Raw genomic sequence first — 27,537 nt, 5'->3', positions numbered from 1 at the left:
ATTGCCCTTGAGAAAAAAAATAAGAAATGTGCCAAACACTTGTACATTTAAAACTTTGGCTCTTAAATCTAAAGTTACTATTACATGACCATTCGAGGAAAATCAAGACAGATGTAAGAAAGAACATACAATTCATTGTAAATAAGCATTTACCTTATAGTTAACCAGCTACTTGCTACATATTTAATGAGTTAACTGGTGCATATTAATTACATCTTGATTGTTTGTTTAAAATCTCTTTCGGAGGATTTTCCACCATCTGGTTAACTTACTTTAAATGACAAAAGCCATAAGCACTTAATTGCATTCCTATTAATGCGCTCTTGTTTCTAAACATGTTAGCCTTCTAATGAGCACTTCAGAAGGTTTACTGAAAGAATATTTTATCAATGAGAGGAGATGTTTGTTGACTCCTCTGCTACTAAGAGAACGTACACAGAGTGCCAAGCTGTCATTAAACTCTATTTGAATTGTTATTTAAAAGAAATCGTCACACTCTAGCAGTAATTGACTTTCTTATAACATCTATGTACTATCATTTCCTGCAATGTAGCCACAGCACGTAAAGTGAATGCTTTCTCAATTCTCATACCTCAGACATGTGAGTACACATAAGCGCAGTTGTGTAACACTGTATGTACTGTGTAAACAACTATGAAGCTTGTAGTGTTTTGGGATGCTTTGTAAGCATGAGGCATGTATTATTATGGATACCTGTCAATCTAGTAATTATACACTTTAATGCATTGATAACCAACCCAAAATCTGTTAATAAACTTCTTTCAGAAGACTGGCTATGAACTCATTGTTTGGAACTTGATAGCAACTTATATTTCACCTCCATAGAAATTGTGAAAAACTTGGTTCTTCAGTCTGAATGTTGATAAACATGTACTATAGCAGAATAAATTTAAAATAGTACTTGCCACAGTAGAAAATTTAGAGACAGCAATAATATATCTCTAAACTGGTACAAGAAAGTATTTTAAGTGTTACTACCACAAACTCCTGATGCATTTAATAAAATTGATGTACCTATCCCCATTGACTAATACACAACATAATGTGCATCAAAATGTCACATAAAGTTCAATAAGTAGGAACAGATTGCATCTTCTAAAAAAAACTCCCCCCACCAAAAAAAAATTAGTGCTCTGCTAGGGCATGGTGGTGATGACTCCTGTCTTTGATTCCAACACTTGGAAGGCAGATACAGAGAGCTTTCTATGAGTTCAAGGCCGACCTAGTCTACCAAGTTAGTTCCAGGACAGCCAAGTCCACATAGAAAAAAAAAACTGTTTCTAGCAAACAAACAAGTAAACAAACAAACAAATAGTGCTTTTTGTTTGTAGGAACAATCCTAATCACAGGGCTTAGAATTAATTAAATAGTCAATGTTTATTTTTTTCTATATTAAAGCTATAGAAAAGATCAAGTTAATTGTGCAGGATAATAAAAAGTAGGAAAGAAAGGAAAAGAAAGTATATATGTCTCTAGATTCAAAGTTTTGTCTTTGCTGAATTGCAAAATTTGCTCTGTTTTTCTGTAGGTCACTGGCAAACTGTTTGAAAACAATTGGTTTAGGCATTCTATAAATGCCAGAAACTAACTCTGTCTCCATTCTGTTCCTGACAGACTTTCTAAAGTTGGTGCTTCACAAACTATTTTTAAACACTTGAGCCAGTGGCTTTCCTAGATAAGCCATGTGAATTGCATTTGGAGTTATATTCCAGGAAAAAAACATAACTAAGTAACTTCTGTTCACGAATCTCTAAATATAGTCCCTGCTTTGCCTTGAGAAAAGGACACAGTAACATCTCAAGTTAAAAAACATGATGACAATATGTGCCTGTACCTAAAAATATCTGAGTTTCAATAAGCTTTGGTTGAAATGAGATTGTACGTGTCACTTGGATTTTGATTCTATAATTTTACAAATACAATGGGTGAAATTTCCCATGAATGAAAAGAGAAATACAGGTAACTCAGGTTCAATCACAAAGAAATAAAGCAGGAAAGAAGATGCTATTGTTGTTTTGTTTTGTCTTGTATTGTTTTCAAGAAAAGATGGGTCAAAGATAAAACTCCCAGCCTCCTGACACTAAAAGATACTTGTACAAATGGCAAGGTTTTGTTTTATAATGTCATGTGCTTAGCAGAATTTGACAGGAAAATGGAAAAAAAGAAAACCTTGAAAGATACTTTACAGACCTCTGTACGTTTTAATTTGTTTAGCTACCCACATTAAGCTTAAAGTAATCATGTGTTGAAAACATTGAGATTAAATGAAGTGGAAAAGTAGTATGAAAGTCTGCATTATCAGGAAAAGACTAAACAAGGCAGGATGCCCTGGCTACAGGAAAGAGAAGCCTCTCTGACAATGATTCTGTTCCCTGAAATACATCCAACCATCATCAGAGAGGACTTTATACAGCAAGCTGTAGAACTCAGCTCTGATTAATTAATTGGCAAGTTACATTAGGCTCACAGATAATTAATGAATAAAGAAGAAGAGAAAGAAAAAGTGAAGACATTACTGCTCCTAGGACTGATGGAGAAGAATTATTGTGATATGAGAAAATATACAAAGAAGCAGAACAGAGACATGTGGGAGAGAGTACAGAGTGAATATGGGCCAGAGTATGCTGGGCCATGTGAGGAGAGATGGTAAGGAAGGACTAGAGATGAGCCAGAGCCTAAGAGGGCCTACCTGGGCCAAGAGACCAAAAGGGCTAAAACAACAACACCACCAACCAACCAAATAAACAAACATAACAGAAACAAAAAACAAAAAGCAAAACATGTAGGTAAAACAAACAGCTGGATTGCAAAGGGAAGAATGGTTCCTGAAGGATAACCCAGCTTCCTGGCTGGAGACATCAGGGTAGGTTACAAGATACGCCAGTTAGGAGGACCCTATAACACAGTGGTCTGTTACGGTAATTATTTCAAGAAGAATATATCTTCCCACAGTAGTGACCACACTATAAGGCCATACAGCATCTTCAGGGTATTTTCATCTCATCTATGGCCAACTCAAGGGCACCAGGCCACATGACCTCTAGCTCTCCTCTAGCCTAGTCCCTCCACCCCCATTGCTAGCCACCCTCTCCTCTCTCTCTGACAGCGGGGAACTCTGGTTCCAGTAACCCTGCAAAATCAGAATTCTAGAAGTCCCAATAGCAGATGGTCTCCCACAGCTCTGTGACCGGCTAGTCCCAGCAGCGGCTAAACACTCACAGCTCTCTGCCACTGCTCTTTTTAGTTTCTTAGCACCTGGCCCCTGATAGTTATAATATCTACTCCCAGCAACCCATTAAAATCAAAACTTCAGATATTTGTAATCAAGCAATCAGATTTATATGTTAAATTCTCAATCAACAGTATGTCCACACAATAAATTCACAACCAATTGATAATGGTATAAACTGCCCACCTAGATAAGAAAATTTACTTATAGAAATCCATCCCTTAAGATATATTCATAACTATTATGGCCATTTAAGGCCACACTGATCTGGGTCAGCCTTCTCTGCCTACATCTTGGTTCCCTTCTTTCTCTTCTCTCTCCTCTTACCAAAATTCTGTGCCCGCCCCACTTTCTCATAGTCCAATTACAGGCATTGGCTTAACTTGTGTCAGCCCTCAACTGCATATAGACATAAATCTATAGTTGTCTTCATCTTTCTTTTTTTCTTTTCTTTTATTGGATATATCATTTATTTACATTTCAAATGTTATCCCCTTTCCTGGTTTCCCCTCCGCAAACCTCCTATTCCACCCCCTCCCCCTGTTTCTACGAGGGTGTGCCCTACCCACCCACCGACTCCCATCCCAACACACTGGCTGACATTCCTGTATACTGAGGAAACAAACCTCCACAGGACCAAATGTCTCCCCTCCCATTGATGCCAGATAAAGCAATTATTTCCTACATATGCAGTTAGAGCCATGGGCACCTCCCTGTGTTCTCTTTGGTTGGTAGTTTATTCTGTGGGAGCTTTCAGACGTCTAGTTGGTTAATATTGTTGTTCTTCCTATGGGGTTGCAAAACCCTTAAGATCCTTGAGTCCTTTCTCTAACTCCTCCATTGTGGTCCCTGTGCTCAATCCAAAGGTTGTCTATTAGCATCTATCCCTGTATTTGTCAGGCTCTGGCAGAGCCTCTCAGGAGACAGCTACATCAGGCTCCTGTCAACAAGCACTTCTTGGCATCTGCCATATTCTCTGGGTTTGGTGTCTGTATATGGGCTGGATCCCCAGGTGGAGCAGTCTCTGGATGCCTTTCCTTTAGTCTCTAATCGACACTATGTTCCTGCATTTCATTTAGAAAGGAACAATTCTGGGTTAAAATTTAGGGATGAGTGAGTGACTCTATCCCCCAACCGGAAGCCTTGCCTGATCTCTAGATACAGTCACTACAGTTTCTCCATTCACTTCTTGGGGCATTTCAGCTAATCTCATCCTCACTGAGTCAAGTGAGTCTCTTGCTTTGCTGGTATCTGGAACTTACTGGTGGCTACACCAAGTTCCCTATCTCCCATTGCTACATACCTCCGTTCAAATTCCTCACCCTCTATATATCATCTCCATTTTGTTCCATACATAATACTATACCCCTTTTTCCTCTTCCCCCTCTTATCTTCGTACCAAGGCTCTCCCAACCTCTATTTCCCTTGAGTATTTTCTTTCTCCTACTAAGAAGAACTGAAACACCCATACTTTGGTCTTCCTTCTACTTGAGCTTCATATGTTATGTGGATTGTATCTTGGGTAATCAGAGCTTTGAGACAATATCCACTAATCAGGGAGTGCATATCACATGTGATTTGTGGTGATTGGGTTATCTCCTTGAGGATATTTTCTATTTCCATCCATTTGCCTAAGAATTTCATGAAGTCATTGCTTTTGATAGCTAAGAAGTATTTCATTGTGTAAATTTCCCACATTTTCTGCATCCATTCCTCTGTTGAAGGGCATCTGGGTCCTTTCCAGCTTCCAGTTATTTGGTTTTTTGGAATATAATTTCTTGAGTTCTTTGTATATATTATATTTTAGTCATCTATTAAATGTAGTACTGGTAAAGATCTTTCCCAAATCTGTTAGTTGCCATTTTGTCCTAAGGACAATGTCCTTTGCCTTACAGAAGCTTTGCAATTTTGTGAGGTCCTGTTTATTTATTCTTGATCTTAGAGCAAAAGCCATTGGAGTTCTGCTCAGGAAAATTTCCCCACTGCCTATGGGTTTGAGACTCTTCCATACTTTTTCTTCTATAAGTTTGAGTATCTGGTTTGATGTGAAGGCCCTTGATCCACTTGGACTTGAGCTTTGTACAGGGTGATAAGAATGGGTCAATTTGCATTCTTCTACATGCGGACCTCCAGTTGAACCAGCATCATTTGTTGAAAATGCTATCTTTTTTCCACTGGATGGTTTTAGCTCTTTTGTCAAAGATCAAGTGACTATAGGTGTATGGGTTCATTTTTGGGTCTTCAATTCTATTCCAATGATCCACTTGCCTGCCTCTTTAGCAATACCATACAGTTTTTATTATCATTACTTTGCAATACAGCCTGAGGTAAAAGAGGTATTGTTGAGAATAGTTTTCGCTATCCTGGGATTTTCTTATTTCAGAGGAATTTGAAAATTGATCTTTTTAATTCTATGAAGAATTGAGTTGGAATTTTGATTGGGATTACATTGAATCTGTCTTAATTCTGTGGTCCTTTAATATGCTTCATCATGTTATAGGTACACTCAACTATAAAATTATTTTGCTGCTACTTTAATTTTACTGTAGTTAGGATTGTAATGTAAGTCTCTGATATACAGAATATCTGATATGTAGCCCTCAAAAATATTGTGACCCACAGGTTGATGACCACTTCAAAAAACCAAAAACTCCTGGGAGAGCTAGTGACCAGTGTCAATTTTGATCTGATAATAAGCACTCTATTCTGCTAAATGTTATACCTAATAGAAGTGCTTGATGAATAAGATTAGAAACTAAACTTTAGAATATAAAACCTGGCTATTTTGCCAAAAGCAATCTACAGATTCAATCCTTCAAAATCCCTGTCAAAATTCCAATTAAATTCTTCATAGATTTAGAAAGAGCAATTCATCTGGAATAAAAAAAACCCAGGATAGCAAAATCTATCCTCAACAATAAAAGAACTTCTGGGGGAATCACCATCCCTGACCTCAAGCTGTATTACAGAGTAATAGTGATAAAAACTGTATGGTATTGGTACAGAGACAGGCAGGTAGATCAATGGAATATAATTGAAGACCCAGAAATGAACCCGCACATCTATGGTCACTTGATCTTTAACAAAGGAGCTAAAAAAAATCCAGTGGAGAAAAGACAGCATTTTTAACAAATGGTGCTGGTTCAACTTGAGGTCAGCACATAGAAGAATGCAAATTGACCCATTCCTACCACCCTGTACAAAGCTTAAGTCCAAGTGGATCAAGGACCTCCATATCAAACCAGATACACTCAAACTAGTAGAAGAAAAAGTGGGGAAGATCTTCAAACACATGGGCACAGTGGAAAATTTCCTGAACAGAACACCAATGGCTTATGCTCTAAGATCAAGAATCGACAAATGGGACCTCATAAAATTGCAAAGCTTCTGTAAGGCATAGAACACTTTCATTCAGACAAAATGGCAACCAACTGATTGGGAAATGTACTTTACCAATCTTACATCTGATAAGAGTGCTAATATCCAATATATAAAAAGAACTCAAGAAGTTAGACTCCAGAGAATCATATAACCCTATTAATATTGGGGTACAGAATTAAATAAATAATAAATTAAATTAAATAAAGAATTCTTAGCTGAGGAATACAGAATTGCTGAGAAGTACCTAAGAAATGTTCAACATCCTTACTCATCAGGGAAATGAAAATCAAACAACTGTGAGATTCTACCTCACACAAGTCAGAATGGCTAAGATCAAAAACTCAGGTGACAACAGATGTTGTCGAGGATGTAGAGAAAGAAGAATACTCCTCTATTGTTGATGGGATTACAAACTGGTACAAAACTTCTGGAAATCAATCTGGAGTTTCCTCAGAAAGTTGGACATTGCAATACCTGACGACCCAGCTATACTATTCTTGGGCGTATATCCAAAAGATGCTCCAACATATAAAAAATGCACATGCTCCTCTATGATTATAGTAACCTTATTTATAATAGCCAGAAGCTGGAAAGGGCCCAGTTGCCCTTCAAAATAAGAGTGGGTACAGAAAATGTGGTACATCTAAAAAATGGAATCCTATTCAACTATCAAATATAATGACATCATGAAATTCATAGGCAAGTAGATGGAACTAGAAAATGTCATCCTGAGTGAGGTAACCAAATCCCCAAAAAACACGCATGGTATGTCCTCACTGATAAGTGGATATTAGCTCAAAAGCTCAGATTACCCAAGATACAATCAACAGATCATATGAAGCTCAAGACGAAGGACAACTTAATTGCAGATGTTTCAGTTCTTCTTGAAAGGGGGAATAAAAATATTCATAGCAGGAGTTATAGAGACAAGCAAAGATGATAGAATGACCAGTCAGAGCCTGCCCCACCTGGGGATTCAGCTCATTTATATACAGCTACCAGACCTAGACAATATTAATGAAGCCAAAAAGAGCATGCTGACAGGAGCCTGACATTTCTGTCTCCTGAGGGGTTCAGCCAGAGCATGACAAATACAGAGGTGAATGGTAGCAGCAAACCATTGAACCGAGAACAGGGTCCCCATTGGAGGAGTTAGAGAAAGGTTTGAAGGAGCTGAAGGGGCTTGCAACCCCATAAGAACAACAATACCAACCAACCAGAGCTCCCAGGGACTAAACCACTACCCAAAGATTACACATGTACAGACCCATGGCTCCAGCTGCATATGTAGTACAGGATGGCCTTGTTGGGCATCAATGAGATGAAAGACCCTTTGTCATGCCAAGGATGAACCCTCCCCGCCAATGTAGGGGAATGTCAGAGAGGGAAATGAGGGTTGTTAGGGAGGGGGAACATCCTCATATAAGAAGGAGAGTGGAGGATGGGCTAATGAGCTTAAGGACAGGAAACCAAGAAAGGGAATAAATTTTAAATGTAAATTTAAAAAGCTATCCAATAAAAACATAAAAATAAAATATAAACCTAAATCTGTAGTGGTTTTGGCACTATGCTGCTTCTATTCTTATGTTATTTTGGATCTGAAAATCTGTTCAGGTGAGAGTCTGTAAGACACCGAGGGACCCTGCCCCCAATTGGTTCTGATTGGTAAATAAAGGTGCTGACAGTCAATATCTGGGCACAGCAGACAGAGGCAGGACATTGAAATTTTCCAGGCTAGGGCTGGAGAGAACAGGAGAGGAGAAGGAGAACTGTCATGTTAGGAGAAGGAGAGGAAAAGGAGTGGAGAGCCGCCATACCTGAAGAGAGTGGAAGACACGGGTCACAGCTGGCATTCGAAGGAGTTGGGAGAGTGTGGTCCCAGCTGTGCAATAATCTAGGTCTAGAGCAGCCAAGATGAAATGTAAAATTTGGTAAGTGATAACTCAGGATTGTCAGTGGGAATTGAAATGGAGGTTAGGCAGTAGCCCAGTCACTGAACTGATTAAGACATGTCAAAATGTGAAGGCTATGTGGGCAAGGGGATGTGGACCTCTTTAGAAATAGTGCTTGGGGCCGTTCCAATCTTCATTATCAGGACACAAGCAGTCCAGTTCAAGATCAGTAGTGTCAGGATTCCAAAATTCCAGTTTACCAAATGACTTTCATATAGGAACCTAGAACATTGGGGAAAGAATGGATGGATTTATTTAATTATTTTAAGTCTACATAAAACGAGGCTAAAGCAAGAATATCATGATAATCAGTAGCAAACCTTGTAGTATGCACTGCTTACAGAAAAGGGACTTCTGCTGTGTCTGCCACTGACTAAAGCCACTTTTAGAGCATCAACTCCTCTTAGCATACTAATACTGTCCTCAAAAAGGAATAACTCAGGCACAAAGCTCACCATAAAGGGGAGATTACTGGGCATAATACACTGTTTTCTGATCAAGAGTATTCCCTAGCCACTAAAGGACATTAGCAAAGCCTTGATCACTAGGTTATGTCAAGATAGAGTATTATAAAGGTCAATTTTGGGAGGCAGGTAGGCCTTAATTTTTGAAAAGACTGAATAATTGTAGGCTTAGATTTTTCAAAACCTACTTCAATATGGATTCTCAAATTCTGTGAGGTCCCCTCCCCTTCCTCTTTAGTTCACAGTCCAAAGGTGGGGGGGGGAGATGGTAAATAGAACAAGGGGATGTGGACCTCTTTAGAAGTAGTGCTTGGAGCCATTCCAATCTTCTTTGTCAGGACACAAGCAGTCCAGTTCAAGATCAGTAGTGTCAGGATTCCAAAATTCCAGTTTACCAAACATGAATCAGCAGGTACAGCTGAAACAGACAGGCCTCTGATGAATCAGCACAACTCAACTGGAGCAAGGAGAACCAGCCAAAGATCAAGGAGAAAGTCTCTGCTCTACCTGTCTCATTGTAGTGAAGATCATTGAAGACTAGGATGCAAATGCCTGTCATTATCTGTTGGGTCCTACTTTTATACTCCAGATATCATGTGTCCTCTTACAGGTCTGGCTTTAGCAAAACATCACATGAGTCAAGATCACATGACACAACTAGAAATTTCCATTCAAATAATTTTCTAAATGAGCTAGAAAGACCAAAATATTACTGGCATGAAGGATCTTGACATGTGTCGCTTCATCTTTGCAATGCCCACTTGAAGATTAGAAGTTGATATTTCTGAAATGCCTTGATAAAAAGTCACTATTACCCTCCCGAGACCTTCTCCCGAGACCCTGACATAAAGCAGCTATCCAAGTTTCACTTACTTCCTGCCCTAAACTCTAAACTCATGGACTCTTGCCAACAGTGAAAAGTTTAATACACTATTTTTTATTCTCTATAGAATTTAAGAAAGGTATTGATATCTGTGAATGGAAAAGATTGCTGGGAAGTACCCTGTTCTCCACCAATCTTTGTTCCTCTTACACATAGCTACATGTATAATTCTAATAGCCTTTGTTAGGATGTCCTCTCCTACAGTGTTCATGCTGTAGTGTGTGCTTGAGCCTAACTCCCTCCAAGATTCAACCATGATGATTCATTCCTCTTAACTTACTTTTGATCCAACATGTACTTTGACTTCGCTATGTCATAGGAACAAGTTGTACATGAGTATATGCTCTCTTTCTACTGGTATTTTCTAAGCTCTCTAAAGGAATCCACATCCATGTTATTTATTATTTGATTAGCTATTTCTCATCCACTGTGATGCTTCTGGATTAAAATCACCTCATTATAAATTAAGGATATCAGGATCAGCCTGACTCAACTCAAATTTTGATGCTGCCTTTATGTGTTCTGTGAGAAATACATTTACTGTACTGTAATTTACTTCAGTTAGAAAATAAGGCTGACAGTCAGGATATGCAGTAGAGAGATAAGGATAACAACCCACCCCTAAAATTTTGGCCCAAAATTTGTCCTGTCTACTAGAAATGCAGGGACAAAAATGGAGCAGAGACTGAGGGAACAGTCAACCAATAACCGGCCCAATTTGAGACCCATCCCATGGGCAAGCACCAATCCCTTACACTATCAATGATATTCTTTTACATTTGCAGGAGCCCAGCCTCTCACATGAGAGGCTCCGCCCATCAGCTGACTGAAGCAAATGCATAGACCCTCAGCTAAACATTCACTGGAACTTGGGCAGTCTTGAGGGCAGGATTGAAGGCCCCAAAGGAGAAAGGACCTCTTTAGGAAGACTTGCACTTTGCACTATGGGGCTCTCAGACACTGAACAACTAACCAAAGAACATATACAGACTAGCAGATGTGAAGCTCGAATTTCATGCAGATCCTCTAATAACTGTAATGGGGAGTTGTCCTAAAACTGTCTCCTGTCTGTTGAATCAATTCCACTAACCTCATAATTTGATAGTCTAACCTCAGTGGGAGAAGATGACTTCTTTTCCTTCCTTGCAGAGACTTGATATACCAGGGTGGGGGGAATAAGCATGGGGGCTTCCACTTTGTCAGAGGAGATGGGTTGGGGGTTGTGTGAGTGGGGAACTGGGAGGGAGGGTCATTAATTGGGATGTAAGAGTGAGCAAGTACATAAAATAATTAAAAAAGAAAAGAAGGATGATAATTGTAATAACAGCATGATTGTCATAAATTTTTCTGATGATTGCTCTTGTCAACTTTGCAAGGTCACCCAGGGGGGAAAAGCTAGGTAAGTTTCTGTTTGAGTTTCTAGATAAGGAGAATTTAAGAGGAAAGGTGACTCTAAATGTAGATGCTATCACCCCATGGTCTAGAGCCCTAGACTGGACCAAAAGAAGAAAGGAAGTTGAGAGACTGCTGAGGTTGGTTATGTGCACAGTGTATTCAGATGTGCTCTGTCTCCTAAGATCAGGTCTGGACATGTGCATTGTATTGACCAATGACCTGTGAAGAATGCTTACTAATAATCTCTGATTGGCAAATAAAAAGCTAGACCCTGTGACTGGGCAGGGGTGATAGGGAGGCAGAATGTCAGATTGAGTGAGGAACTCCAATGAAGAGATCATGGGGAGGATAGTGAGGACCAAGAAAAGGGAAGATGGAGATTGCCATGAAGCAGGATGGATCATGAGGATGAGCACGAGCATGGGGCCGAGAGCTCTCCCTGAAGACACAAAAGAGCAGAGCAAAGCAGATGGCAAATAACAGGGCATTTATCTGGAGATTGACAGTCTAGACAGGTTAGAATAGCTCAGAACCTACTGTGCACAGTGTTAACAGACTGGTAACAAAACCTGATGGCTTTGTGTTGTTGACTTGGGAAATAAATGGGACAGGGTACTTGTCCTGTACTTGTCACACTATGCTTTCTGAATGTGCATACCTTGTGAGCAAATACATAAAGTTTCTGCTACTGTGACTTCTCACAACGAGGGGCCATACACTAAAATAAATCTTTCCTTCAGTTGTTGTTCTGTGAGGAATTTGGTCATGGAAATAAGAAAAGTGCTAATAATGCAATTTGGAGTGAGCGAGTTCAGTTTCAAAAGAGTATTTCTGTTCTTTCCTCAAAAGAAATGTTACATAGAAACATTTTTTATCATTATTTGAAATAAATTCCCAGTGCATTTCTTATATCTCTATGACCTAAACCTTACTTTCCTGTGAGTGACCATGTGTCATGTTTTCTCTAGGCTTGCTCTTTGTCTGGTTCCTTTCATTGACTTATTCTCTGACCCAGAATATTGGTTCAAGAGGCTAGGCAAAGACAGAGGGATGACGGGAGGAACAGATGGAGAAGCTCACAAGAACGGTCCTTTTCTACTTCATTATTGAATCCATTTGGGGCCTGATGTTTTCATTTTCTTCTTTCAAAGAGTGAAAATGAGGGTTTCTCTAAGTGAAGATAAGATGAACGTGGTCAGCTGGCATTAAACAACAATGCCCCCTTTAATTCACCAAACATAAATGACTCAGATCATCAAAAGAATCATTAGAACTGACAGCCCTCAACCCGTGAAATTTTATATACCATATCCCCTCATTTGTTGCAGAGAGACAAAGAAGTAATAATGAGAAAATTAAAATGTTGTGTTTGTAAAAGATGTTGCCTGAAATATTGCTATAATATATGTAAAGGACTAGATATGTGGATATGATGGGTAATTTATGTTTGGGATTGTGTCTCTTCTTAACCAGGAACTTTTTTTCATGCAGACAAATGTCTTTAGTAGTTAAAAAGACAGGTTATAAAAAACTATAGAACCCTGAGCCCAAGTTATTTCAGGGACATGGAGACAGTCTGGAATAGCAAAAAAAAAAAAAAAAAAAACCAACAAAAAAAAAAAAAAAACGATAGGAAAGTCCTCTGAATGCATTCCAAGTAGCCACACTCACCTTTTTTTCAAGGAAGAATATGTAGGAGACCAAAGACACAGAAAATTCAAATCCAGCAACTGGTGGTCTACTTGAAAACATTGGCTACTTTTAATTATTTTTAACATTATAATAATGTTAATATCTCATACAGGTCTCCAAATCTGCATTTAGTAGCATAATGCAAAACCTTTATTTCAATGAAGATGATGCCTAATTTTTTATGTACAGTATCTTTGATTCGTCTTACTAATAGGTGAATAAATATAATTGACTCTATTGACCTTGAACTGTGTATATGAAAGTGCTGGTTACAGAGAAATGGAACATTCTCTTCCATTATTGCTGCTTAGATACCCTCCCTATGCAGTAATTTACCACTATGGAGCCCTATTCTAACATGAATAACAACAGCAGAATATAGCCTATTTATTTTCCCATCATCTTTTTCAAGGCAGTGTCCCACAAATTTAGAAAACTGTCTACCTTGCTGAGCCCAAGTTATTTCAGGGACATGGAGACAGTCTGGATAGCAATAAAACAGTGGGAAAGTCCTCTAAATGCATTCCAAGTAGGCATTTTTTCAATAAAATTTCTAATACAAATCTACCTTTTTTTTTCATGGAGATATAAGTTGCTCACAGTACCAATAAAGACCTGAGACTCAGAAGTGCTGTGATAAGAATGCTTTTCTCATGCTCCTTAACAGGACGCTTCAGACTGACCACAAACATGAGAGTGTCTGTCACAGGATTATCTGATAGCTGAAAAAGTTGCCAGCTTTAATGTTTTCTTGGGTAAATAAATATAATTTCACAGAAACAGCTAATCCTTATCATCATTTTAAAGTGGAAGTCCATCATTTAGTGTGAGAAATTGTTTAAGTACACGTGAGCAGAAGAATAGCCTGAATTAAACTAGAACTTAAGTTCTGGATTTGCTCGTACACACAGTTACATCTTCCAGGAAGCATGAGTGAAGCTCACAGGACAGTGTTAAAGGGAATTAGCTCACAGTGAAAGAGGATGGGCTACTAGGGATGTACAGCTGGAGCTCGAGCCTCAGGAAGTTGTTTAATAAAACAGCCATTTGGTCCCATCTGTTGAATTCAATACACAAAACACAATGCTTTTCAAAAAACATTTTATTTTCAGTCCTAAATTTAAAAGTTGTTTCTTTGTTTCTTTCACTGTTTTTTTAAAAACATAATTATTACTTTTAGGAATTGGAATTGAAATATAATTATATCATTTACAGCCCCTTCCTTCCTTGAGCCTTTCTTGTGTACCACTTTTGCTCTCCAAAGTTAATGCACTCTACTTCTGTAATTGTTGTAATTGTTGTTACACACACACACACACACTTAAAATCTTCCTAGATACATAATGACATAATGCTTTGTACAATAAAAGTACATACACACTTAAAACTTTATATGAACTGAAAAATGTCTCCTAAAGGGGATATTTTACATGAGCCATTTGGCATAAGTCAACCATAAGAAAGACAGGACTCTCTCCTGACTATTAATACCACATTAATTTAACACAGACAGAGATAATATAAAAATTAACTCCTTCCTGTACAAATATCAGCCTTTCTCTACTTTTAAAAGTGGGGAAGTCTTATCTGTTGTGAAGGATAAGTATGTAGGAAAAATGGCAATAGTGAGTGTCAGCATGTATAATTTTATTTTTACACAGAAGTACTGTTCAGAAATTCTATAATCATAAATTTAGAAATTTAGAAATTTAGAATAATAATAATTATTTAGAAATTTAGAAATTCTATAGTCATTTCTGAGTTGGTCGTCATCCCTACTTTCCCTTTTGAAAAATCAGGAGTGTTCATTTTATATAAACAGTCACACTGGCCAGAGAAGTAGGTCAACTAACTGCAGGTCTTTATTTCACTGTCCTCACCTCTAAATTATACCCCACCCACCGTGTCTAACCTTGAGCTCAGTAGTACACCACCTGCAGCAGCCTCCTCCTTCCCTCTTCCCCAAACTCAAACAAATCATGAAGCTCTCCTTCAATCATGTTCCCCACTCATCCTTTTCACCTAGCTGTTAATGCCTAATTTCATCAGGCATTCCCTGAGATCCAGCCAGCCAATTCTGACCAAGAAGAAAGTAGGTCAGTGAAGTTGATAGGCAAGCTTCAGAACTGCACTTTACCTTCTCTCCTCTAAATCCAAACTTCCAGTCTCATCCCCAAGTGTGTAGCTGACTACCTCTTAGCCACCTTTATCACTCTCTGCCTGCATTTCTAGGGTTCTAACCAGATCCTTGTGCTTTCTTTCCTCCTGTGGACTCTACTTCAACCCTCCCATTTGGTAGCATATCACAGGTACTAAAAGTAAGCTCCCAGTGCATAGAAACACATTTAACCCCTACCAACAGTGACTCTGCCTAGGAGAATCCCAGTAGAGTAACCTTCCAGGCAAGGCACATACAACTTAAACACACCCTCATAAAAATCAGAAAGCCCAATAGAAACAAAGGAAAAACATAACCACCCAACAAAGACAAGTCAAGGAACGGCACCTAGATTTAAAAACACCTCAAACTCAGTTGCCTGGATACCAGTATACAAGTCCAATCAGCACCAGCCAGAACATTATGTGCCATCTACAGCCCAGCAAGAAAACCACTGTAGGCCTAGGAATTTCAATGTAGCTGAAACACAAGATAAAAGACCATTATTGCAATGATGATTTTGGAGATTTTGTTTTCTTTAAAAACCAGAAATATTATAAGAATGTTTTTCTTTTAATCCCAGGTATGAAACACTGGAGTTGTTCACAACAGATGCCTACAATTTCTCATATGCACAATAGTAAATTCCTAAAAGGAAAACTGCTGTATGTAAATCACACATTGACTCCCACATACTGATAGTGGGAGACTTCAATACCCGAATTTTGCCAATAGGCAAGTCATCCAGACAAAAACTAAACAAAGAAATATTAAATCTAACTGATAGTATTTTTTAAATGGACCAAATAGATATCTACAAAAAACTTCACAAAACACAAATAATATGTTTTGTTCTGGACACATCATTTTATTTTCTCCTAAGTTGACTACACGGGCAACACATATCATGTTGTTACAAGAAAGGTAACAATAAGTTGCAACTGAACAACTCATTACTGAATAAAAGATGTATCAAGATAGAAATAAAGGACTTTCTAGAATACAATGAAAATTAATATACCCAAACGTATGGGACACAAAAAAGTCAATTTTGAAAAGAAAATTCATTGGAGTAAATGCTTGCAGTAAAAAGATAGTATAATCTCATACTAATAATTTAACAGCATGCCTGAAAGCTCTAGAACAAAAGAAATCCTATTAATAATAAGAGTAGATAACAAAAACAAACAACCTCAGGATTGATATCAATTAAATAAAAACAAACAAAAACATCAATACAATGAATCACTGACATAAAGAGCTGATTCTTGGAGAAAAACCATTAGATTGACAAACCTTTAGACAAACTCAAAAGGAGGCAAAGAATCTAAATTAATAGAATTAGAAATGAGAAGTGGGACAGAACAATAGATACAGAAGTAATTCAAACAATCATGTTGGAAAATATGAAAAATATATTTCTATATACCACATATCAAAGTTAAATCAAAATTGGATGAGCAGATTAAACAGACATATAACTGCTAGTAAAATGGAAGCAGTCATTTGAAGTCTCCAAATGAAAAAAGAAAAGTCCATGTCTAGAGGATTTTAGCAAGGAATTCTACCGGATTTTCAAAAAGGAATTCATGCCCATATTCTTCAAATTAGTCCACAAAGTAGCAACCAAAGAACATTGCCTAATTTGTTTTATAATGCAATAATTACTATGATACCAAAACCTTTTAATGACACAACATTCCAACAGGAGCATAGATCCAAAAATTCTAAATAAAATACTCGCAGGCTTAATCTAAGAACACATCAAAAGATTATCTTCCACAATCAAGTAGGCTTCATTCCAGAGATACAGGGAAGGCTCAACATAAGTAAATTGGTAAATGCAGCCCACCATAGAAAATACATGAAGACCTAAAAGAACGAAACAACAAGGGGTCATCTCATTATATGCAGACACAATCTTTAACACATACAACAGCCCTTTATAATAGAAGTTCTAGATAGATCAGTGTTATATCTCAATATAATAAAGACAGATCTAACCAAGTTCATAGCCAACATCAACTTAAAAGCAGAGAAATTCAAAGCAAAAGACTTTGCTTTAACCGGGAACATGACAAAGTTGTTCATTTTCTCTGTCCTCACCCAATGTAGTACCTTAAATCTTAACCAGAGCAATAAGACTAATGAAAGAGGTAAATGGGATACAAATTGGGAAGCAAAAGTCAAAGTACCCTCATTTGCGATAATATGATAATATACATAAGTGATCCTAAAAATTTCATGGAAACTTCCTACAGCTGATAAACACATTGAACAAAGTAGCTGGAAAAAATTAATTCACAGAAAATTACAAAAGTTGGGGAATAGTCCTCAACTTACTGGCTCAAGAAAAGGCTTCCTTAACTGTTAGCCCAGGTACTCAGAACAATGAATAAAAGGGACCTTATGGAACTTTTCTAAACTTCTGTGTGGAAAAGGACAGATTTTTTCCCCAAAATCACATTCAGTAGGGGATTAATACCTAAAACATACAAAGAAACAAAAATTACACATCAAGAAAATAATCCAGTGGAAAACAGGAAACAGAACTAAACAGAGACTTATCAATAGAAGAAACTCAAATGGTTAAGGAATACGTAAAGAAATGTTCAACATCCTAAGTCATATGGAAATTGAGATCAAAATTACTTTGCAGGTTTTATCTTTTACAAGTCTATGTGCCAAGATCAATAGCACACATGACAGTTCATGTATTTTAGCATTGATGTTGAGTAAGGAGAACACTCATCCATTGCTAGGAGGAATGGATACTTACATAGTGATTATAGATATCAGTGTAGCAATTTATCAGGTAGCTGGAAATAGATCAACATCAAGATTCAGGTATACTACTCTTGGGCATATGTCCAAAGCATCCTTCATCCTACCACAAATACACTTGTTCAGCTATATTCATTACTGTTATATTTATAATAGCCAGAAATTAGGACAAGCCTAAAGGTTAATGGTGAATTGAAGTGGAAATTTCTGAGGAAAATCAGTTCTGTCATGTGATGTTTTTCTGGAGACTGTCTTATAAGAGGATGTTTTCGCTGAAGCAGACACAAGGGAGGATGTTTTACTAAGAACAGACACTTGGTGTTTCTCTGCAAGCAGCTTAGGAAAAGAACATGTGATATTTTACTGGGGAAGCTTCATCCTACAGCAGACAGAAACAAAGACAGAGACACTTATCAAGACGATATTCAGATAGAAAAAGACCATGGAGCATTCAGCTCTACAATGCATATCTTTATTGGACTCCTTTACTTAGAGCTCAGAAATCCTTGCTAAGGAACCAGAAAGTATAGAAGAACCAAAGGAGATGGAGCACCCTAAGGAAACAGGTATTCAAAATGCAGAATTAATGCATATAAGAACTCTCGAGACTCAGGCAGCATATACAGGGCACGTAAGAATCTAGAGCAAGTTGAGGTCTACAAATGAAAGAAGGGGATACATGCTCCAGCCCCTAAACCAGCAGCTATCTCCAAGGGATAACCACTTCAAATGTATACTCAGTTTTCTCTAAGAAAGTCTCACTGGGAAAGCAAACTACTCATAAGTGTAGGCTGCAAGCCCAAAGGTAAATGGTCAGATAAACAAACAAACAAACAAACAAACTCAAGGGCATTTTTGGAGGTTCCTTTCTTATAATGTCATGCCTGTACTTTTTAAAAATATTTTTACTTTATTCATTTTTTGTTTGATCTCCCCTTTTTATCCTTTTGAATATTTATTTTTCTAATTAATGTATATCTTTGTTTATATCCCAAAAGCTGCTCCTGCTAGAGGGGAAGGCCCTTCTTTATCTAGTCCCTTCCCCCACACACTCCCTCTTTTCCTATGAGAAGGTGGGACAGTCCTGGGTATCCTATATCCGGGCACATCAAGTCTGTGTCAATTAGGCGAATCCTCTCCTACTGAGGCCTAATAGGCCAGTCATGAAGACTGAACTGCCTGTCTGCTTCGTATGTGCCAGGGGAGCTTGTCTGAGCCCATGTATGTATTTTGGTTGGTGGCTTAGATTTATGGATTAGGGTTTAGTAATTTTATGGGATTTCTGAGAGTGTGAATGAGTAGGTCTCAGGTTCTATGTCTGTTTTTTGTTTGTTTGTTTGTTTGTTTGTTTTTGTGCCTTTTCATTGGCTCTTGCCTTCTGTTAGTTTGTTATGTCCTATTCTGATGTGGTAGGTTTTGTTTATATTATATTTATTATATTGTAATTCTTTTAGACCTTGTTTGTTTTTCTAATTTGAGATAGAAGGCACATAGATCAGGATGGGAAAGCAGGCAGAAAGAAAATTGGAATGAATAGAGGGAGGGGAAACCACATTAAAATATATTGTATGAAGTAAAATCCATATTAAATAAACAGAAGAAAAAGGAAAAACACATTCTGTTATTTATTATCTAATTATTATAAAAGCATAAATGAAACATTATTTAATTATAATAAAACAAAATATAAATAATGATTAGAGAATAGAAAAAGAAACAAAATATAGGTATCAAAAGTAGAATTTAAAAAGTTTGAAATGTTTAGGATTTTGTAATGATATGTTTTTTATCAAGGTAGCATGAATTGTCTAGTCTTTATTGGTAGGTTTTATGTACTATAGGTAGTGGTTTGATTCCACTTTAATCTACATAAATTAATTAAATCTCTGAAGTTGATAATAAAATGATAGTTTCATGCCACCGTTAATATGAGGCCCAGGATAAGTACTTAATACCTACTTAATTACAGAAAAATGTGAAGCTTACAAATCCATATCTTTCCTTTAGAAGTCTAATCAAGTAAGAAATGAAGTTATTAATCCTCATGTTGTGAAAACTCTATATTTTAATTTTCCTACATTTACATAGAGAAATTTACATACATATATATGAAAATTTTAAAACAATTTAGAACGGATCAATATTGTCTATGTTAACAAAGAGCATATATAAATATTTTTGGTCCAATTTTTAAAATAAAGGCCTGAATGGTGATTTCAGGTGAAGAATTCTTCAGAACAAATTCTGTGATTTTTAAAAATTCTTAATAATATTTTATTATCATGCCCATAATAGTCATGGGCTCTTGGCTATTTGCATGTTCTTTATAATGTACCTTTTTTTTTCTCCATCTTTACACTTCAATTGTTATTCCTTTTTCTGGTTTCCAGGCCAACATCCCCCTAACCCTTCCCCCTTCCCTTCTATATGGATATTCCCCTCCCCACCCTCCCCCATTACTGCCCTACCCCCAACAATTCCATTCACTGGGGGTTCAGTCTTGGCAGGACCAAGGGCTTCCCCTTCCACTGGTGCTCTTACTAGGCTATTCATTGCTACCTATGAGGTCGGAGCCCAGGGTCAGTCCATGTATAGTCATTGGGTAGTGGCTTAGTCCCTGGAAGCTCTGGTTGGTTGGCATTGTTGTTCATATGGGGTCTCAAGCCCTCTCAGCTCTTTCAGTCCATTCTCTGATTCCTTCAACAAGGGTCCCATTCTCAGTTCAGTGGTTTGCTGCTGGCATTCGCCTATGTATTTGCCGGATCCTGGGTGTGTCTCTCAGGAGAGATCTACATCCAGTTCCTGTCAGCCTGCACCTCTTTGCTTCATCTATCTTATCTATTTGGTGGCTGTATACGTATGGGCCACATGTGGGGCAGGCTCTGAATGAGTGTTCCTTCAGTCTCTGTTCTAAGTTTTGCCTCCCTATTCCCTCCCAAGGGTATTCTTGTTTCCCTTTTAAAGAAGGAGTGAAGCATTCACATTTTGGTCATCCTTCTGGAGTTTCATGTGTTCTGTGAATCTAGGGTAATTTGAGCATTTGGGCTAATATCTACTTATCACTGAGTGCATACCATGTGTGTTTTTCTGTGATTGGGTTAGCTCACTCAGGATTTCCTGTATGTTTTTGGTCAGTAGCTTTTTCTTTTTTACATTATCTTTGACAGTTGTGTCGATGATTTTTATGGAATCTTCTGCTCCTGAGATTCTCTCTTCTATCTCTTGCGTTCTGTTGGTGATGCTTGTATCTGCAGCTCTTTGTCTCTTTCTTTGGTTTTCTATATCCAGGGTTGTCTCCCTTTGTGCTTTGTTTATTGCTTCTATTTCCATTTTTAATTCGTTCACCTGTTTGATTGTGTTTTCCTGGAATTCTTTCAGGGATTTTTGCATTTCCTCTCTATAGGCTTCTGCCTGTTTATTTGTGTTTTCCTGCATTTCTCTAAGGGAGTTCTTCATGTCTTTCTTGAAGTCATCCACCATCATGATCAAATGTGATTTTAAATTTAGGTCTTGCTTTTCTGGTGTGTTTGGATATTCAGTGTTTGCTTTGGTTAGAGAGTTGGGCTCCGATGATGCCATGTAGTCTTGGTTTCTGTTGCTTGGGTTCCTGCGCTTGCCTCTTGCCATCATGTTGTCTCTGGTGTTACCTTGTTCTGCTATTTCTGACAGAGGTTAGAACGTCCTATAGGCCTATGTGTCAGGAATGCTGTAGACCTGTTTCCCTGTTCTCTTTCAGCCACTTATGGGAACAGAGTGTCCTGCTTTCAAGCGTGTAGTCGTTCCTGTCTACTGGTCTTCAGGTGTTCCTGTGGGTGTGTGTCCTGAGTTCACCAGGCAGGTCACTTGGAGCAGAAAAGTTGGTCTTACCTCTTGTCCAGAGCCTGGAGTTGCTTCTCAGATCCGGGTTTCAACTCTCCATGAAGGCAGCAACCAGAAGTATAATGTACCTTTTATATGTATATACGCGTCATGAGATTTCTAGTTTTCTTGGTGATTGCAGAATGGATAGAAAAATTTTCCTCACCACTAAAAGTGTATTCACAATAATGGTTTTCATTTTTACTTTCTTTAAAATATATACTTTATTTGTAATGTTTACCAATATACTTCAACTATATTAAACATTATTGATATCTTGGTAATCAAATTAAAAGCATTTACATCTACAAACATTTAGTTATAACATGCTTTGTCAGTTCTCTCATTTTCGTGTTAGATTTAGCACATTGCAAATGGATAAAAAAGGAAAAAGTGTTTGTTTCTGAGCCCTAAGTATCTTCCTTATTTCTACATGGTGAAAGTAAAGAACTGACTCCTGTAAGTTGATCTCTGATATCTCCGTGGTTCATGTGAACACAGAATACAATTGAATGGTATATATTTAATGCAAAAAATAAACTCTAAAAGCATAGCTTAACTAATTCGATAATATGTTTTAAGTCACACACACATATAAGCATAAACACACCTACAATATCTTTCCCTAAAACAAAATGTGTTAATTGAAAACCGTATTTTTAACTAGAAAATACTGTGTTGAGAAGAAAAAAGTCAATAACTGAATTAGTAGTCTTAGCTGTAATAAGCCGATGATTATTTTCCGAGGAGCAATTATTCACTAACAATATATACAGCACTATATTACCATATAGCAATAATCAAATAAAAATATTTCATACATACTCATTTGTGATAAGAAAGCTCATAAAACACTGATAGATTTACAGTTTCTGTAAATTGGGAAAAATTAAATATGCTAAATGCTCATATGTTAAGAGGTTGTAATATTGCCAAAAAAAAAAAAAAAAAAGAATTCCTTTCCCCAGGCAAAGAAGGATTAGAAAGATTGCCTAATGTTACACAAATGAAAATGCTGAAGTCTTATGCCAGTTGATTCTTGACCTGTCTTGCATGCCTACAATTGTCTGATGTGTCCTGCATCCCTACAGTTCCCTACACTTTTCAGTAGTAAGGTATGTTCTTTCTAAATAGAAAAGGGGAATAAAAGAGAAGAAACACAGAAGAGAAAAGAATGGGAATAAAGAAGAAATGTAAAGTGGTGGGTTCATTAATGAAAAGTGGTAGGTTTGATCAAGAACATAGGGGAGACAAAATGTATGGAGGGGACAAAAGTCCCTCATTTTATTTGGAATTTCAGAGTTTCTTTGCTGGTCAATAGTAACAACCATTCAATACATATTATGGTTGTCAAAATATATTATGCAATCAAAGGAACAAAAGAAATTTGAAGGCAATCATCTGTAGCAAAATATTTTTCATTTTGTCACTGGTATTTTTCTTTACTTATCCTGGTGGGAAACCACATTTCTATAAATATGTACAAGTTTGGAAATACCTTCATATAATGTGAGTAGGTTACTGGTCCAAATATACAACTTATCAATGACCTAGAATACCTAAAGAGTAGATACTTCAGTGCTGTGTGTGTGTGTGTGTGTGTGTGTGTGTGTTAGCTTTTAAGTTTAGTGACAAATGTCTCAAGGAGAAAAATCAATGTACTTGATGCAAGACAATGTTGCAAAGTGAAGAAGCTCACAAAGGCTGGGATATATGCAAAATTTAAATTCACAACATATATAATAAAATAGTATTTATGCTTTTCAGTGATAAAATGAATGTCATGTAGCCTAGAATTAAATATAGTAAATAAATGCCTTCTCGGTGTATCAGAAATCTAACAATAAATGTAATTAATAAAAGCATATTTTAAAACAATTATTTTTATCAAAATATAAGCAGATAGCTGATAGAAACTAATATTTCTTTCTTAAATCCTAATTCCCCATTGAATTATATGGTTATATTATTGCTTTCTTTTGGAATCTAAGGTTTTAATAAAGTTTAAAGATAAAAATTAGATTCATATTCTTTTAGAAATTCATTTAAAAAACAAGGGAACAAAAGTTATATTAAACTTATTAAATTATACTATGGTAGATGGTAAATTGCTACTAGGTTTTATGTCTTAGTTCTCATTAAAACTAATTCAATCTCTTAGGCATTGGTGTGGGACAATCCACTTTTAAATATGTAACAGCACATTTTTTTTACTTCTTAAATATTAACTCTATATTTCTTATGTCAAAGATAAATACAATCACATCTTTTCTTTGCTGTATATTTTGTTGTCAGTTGTCTTTGAGTCAACGTTACTCAAGACTCTTAATATCAATATATTTGAAAGTAGAAACTCTTATTTTCCTGATGATTAAGGTTGTTGAAAATTTCTTTAGGTGCTTCTTGGCCAGTTGATTATTTCTTTGTTTAGCTCTGTACCCCATTTTTAATAGGGTTAATCGGTTCTCTGGAATATAACTTTTTGAGTTCATTGTATATATTGGATATTAGCCCTCTATCTGATGAATGGTTGGTAAAGATCTTTTCCCAATCTGTAGGTTGCTGTTTTGTCTTATTGACATTGTCCTTTGACTTATAGACTATATGAAACTCAAGAAGAAGGAAGACCAAAGTGTGAATGTTTCACTCCTACTTTGAAGGGTGAACAAAATTATCATGGTAGGTAGAGAGAGGGAGAAATCTGGTTGGAACAAAGAGGGAAAAATGTGGGACTGCATCAGTTGTGGGAGGAGATACGGGAGAAATGCAGAGGGTAAGCAAATTGCAAAGAGGTGTGTAGCATTTAGGGGATGCAGAACTGGGGGTAGCCACTACAAAGGCGCAGATGCCAGGGAAGCAAGAGGTTCCCAGAACCCAATGAGAATGACATTAGCCAAAATACCCAACAAAGGGGAAATAGAACCTGTAGACACATATCCAGTGGGTGGCATAACTCCTAGGTGAGGGATGGTGCTACCTAAACATTTTAAAAATATTAATCCAAAATTGCTCCTCTTTAAAGGAAATTCAGGGATAAAGAGTCGAGCAGAGACTGAAGGAAAGAACACCTCGAGACTGCCCACCTAGGGATCCCATATGCACTTACCAAATCCAGACACTATTGCTGATGCCAAGAAGCACTTGCTAACAGGATCTTCGTTTAGCTGTCCCCTGAGAGGATCTGCTAGAGCCTGACCAATACAGATAAGAATACTTCTAGCCAACTATCAGACTGAGCACGGGGACCCTGGTAGAGGAGCTAGGGGAAGGACTGAAGGAGATGAAGGCTTTTGCATCCCCGTAGGAAGAACTATGTTATCAACCAACCAGAACTCACAGAGCTCCCAGGGACAAAACCACCAACCAAAGAGTACAAATGGAGGGACCCATGGCTCCAGCTGCATATGTAGCAGAGGATGGTCTCAATGAGAGGGGAGGCCCTTGGTCCTGTGAAGACTCGATGTCTCAGCACAGGGGTATGCTAGAATGGTAAGGCAGGAGTAGGTTGGTGTGCCGAGGAACAACCTCGTAGAAACAGGGTGGAGGGGGAAGGGATAAAAGGTTTGCTAAGAGGAAACCAGTAAGGCTGAAAATATTTGAAATATAAATAAACAAAATAACAAGTACATTTAAAAAAACTAAATTAGAAACTCAGTTAAAGGTTTGTGATTAACTAGTACCCTCTGTCATCACTTCAATTAGGATCTATATCACTGTTGGATATAAAGTTGTACATGATAGATGACAGTGACGAATAATACTGGCCTCTAAACATTCTCCTTCAAATTAGGCATCTGCTTAGAAGACTAAACAGAAGCTGGGCATGGATGTGATTCATTCAGCTAATGCAGAGAAGTTTGCTCTCCATTGGATGCTCTGTAATGGGTTCCCACAGTCTTTTAACATCAGAACATGGATGTGGCATAGAATGAAAAGAGTGGGAAAAATAATCCTGCCAGGTAATTATTGTAGTCAGAAACTGTCCTTGTTAAGCTGATTATGTGCTTACTTCCATCATGGAAAAAAAAGTTGTTGAAATTTGAACTGTATGTCATAATTAATACTGTATAATTATCACATAATATCATGCCAACACAGAACACCCTAGAAGGCACAGCTTTAGGGAACAGGTATTATTAGTTTAAAACTCCTTGAATAAAATTGGTTGGAAAGGTTAAGTTTATTCAATAAATTATAATCATTAAGCATGTGTTTGCTTGCAGACATCACTGAAGCCTAGCCTTACTTTGAAATGTTTAGGTCAAGTATAGTTTGCAAACATAACCACAATTAGCCTGACCCACATGTGGCCATATATATACAGCCACCAAAACTAGATAAGATTGATGAAGCTAGAAAATGCGTGCTGAAAGGGAGTGGATATAGATCTCTCCTGAGAGACACATCCAGAGCATGTCCAATACAGAGGTCAATGCTAGCAGCAAACCACCAAACTGAGAATACGATCCCCTTGAGGGAATCAAAGGAAATACTGAAAGAGTTGAAGGAGCTTGCAACCCCATAAAAGCAACAATGCCAACCAACCAGAGCTTCCAGGGACTAAACCACTACAGAAAGACTATACATGGACTGACCCAGGGCTCCAACTTTATATGTAGCAGAAAATAGCCTTGTTGGGGCACCAGGGGAAGGGGAAGCCCTTGGTCCTGCCAAAGTTGGATCCCCAGTGCAGGTGAATATGGGGGGAGCAATAAAGGGGAATTATAAGGGGAATACCCATATGAGGGGAGGGAATGGGGGCTTATGGACAGGAAAACGGGAAGGGGAATAACATTTGAAATGTAAGTAAAGAAATATATCTAATAAATGATCTAAACCGGGCATGCTAAGAAAAAAAATAAATTCAAGAATGTTTCTTATAAAAATTAGTCATTGAGTTCTCATTAGAAGATTGAGGTTAAGATGCTCCCATAAAAATAGTATGCATAAAGTAACTTAAGTTTAAGTTTACTTGAGGTACAACACAATTTAAAGCTTTGAAATGTGTACAGGGAAAGTTTGTGTCCAAGCTACAATCTGACTTAAGACAGATCAGTCTAAGGGAGGGTCATAAAACTCACACAAAGCATGGCAGCCACCTGAAAGTCACATGTGCGCATGTGCATAAGGCAGAGAAAGCAGAATTGGCAAAGAAAGGGGGTCATTGTAAGGCTGTGCTATAATTCATAGCTGCCAAGCACAGAAAGACCCAAAAAAGAGCTGCTGACCCCATCTGTTCCAGTTCGATTCATAATAGCCAGGGATTTGTATTCCTTTGATATTAGGTTGAGAATTCTTCTTGTATTTATTCTCCATACTTAACTTCTCCCTGAAAATGTACCACACACTCTACCAGAGACTCAGAGTTTAATTTAGATGGCTCCTACTTCAGTTACCGTTCTATATTAAAAATTTCTCCACTTTTTATTAAATTCAACTGAAACTTCATCTTACGGACAGCTTTATGATTTGAAATGGTAATTTCACTTTTAAACTTTTATATTAATATTGTAATTGGGATCTATCAGATTTAGAGAGTTTAAGACTTTTCAAAAGTCATGTTTATATTGAATCACAGCACAAATCTGAACATATGTGACTTCTGAGACCTTGCTACTTAATGCTGGAAAGTTTTTGAGAACTATTTTATACTTTTACCAACATAATGTATTGCCCTCTCACTACAACTGGTAGCTAAGGGAAATTGGTTTTTAATAACA

This window comes from Rattus norvegicus, chromosome 6, assembly GCF_036323735.1.
Source record: "Rattus norvegicus strain BN/NHsdMcwi chromosome 6, GRCr8, whole genome shotgun sequence".
NCBI lineage: Eukaryota > Metazoa > Chordata > Mammalia > Rodentia > Muridae > Rattus > Rattus norvegicus.
The sequence above is the reverse complement of the archived record's forward strand: the minus strand, read 5'-3'. Positions refer to the sequence as shown.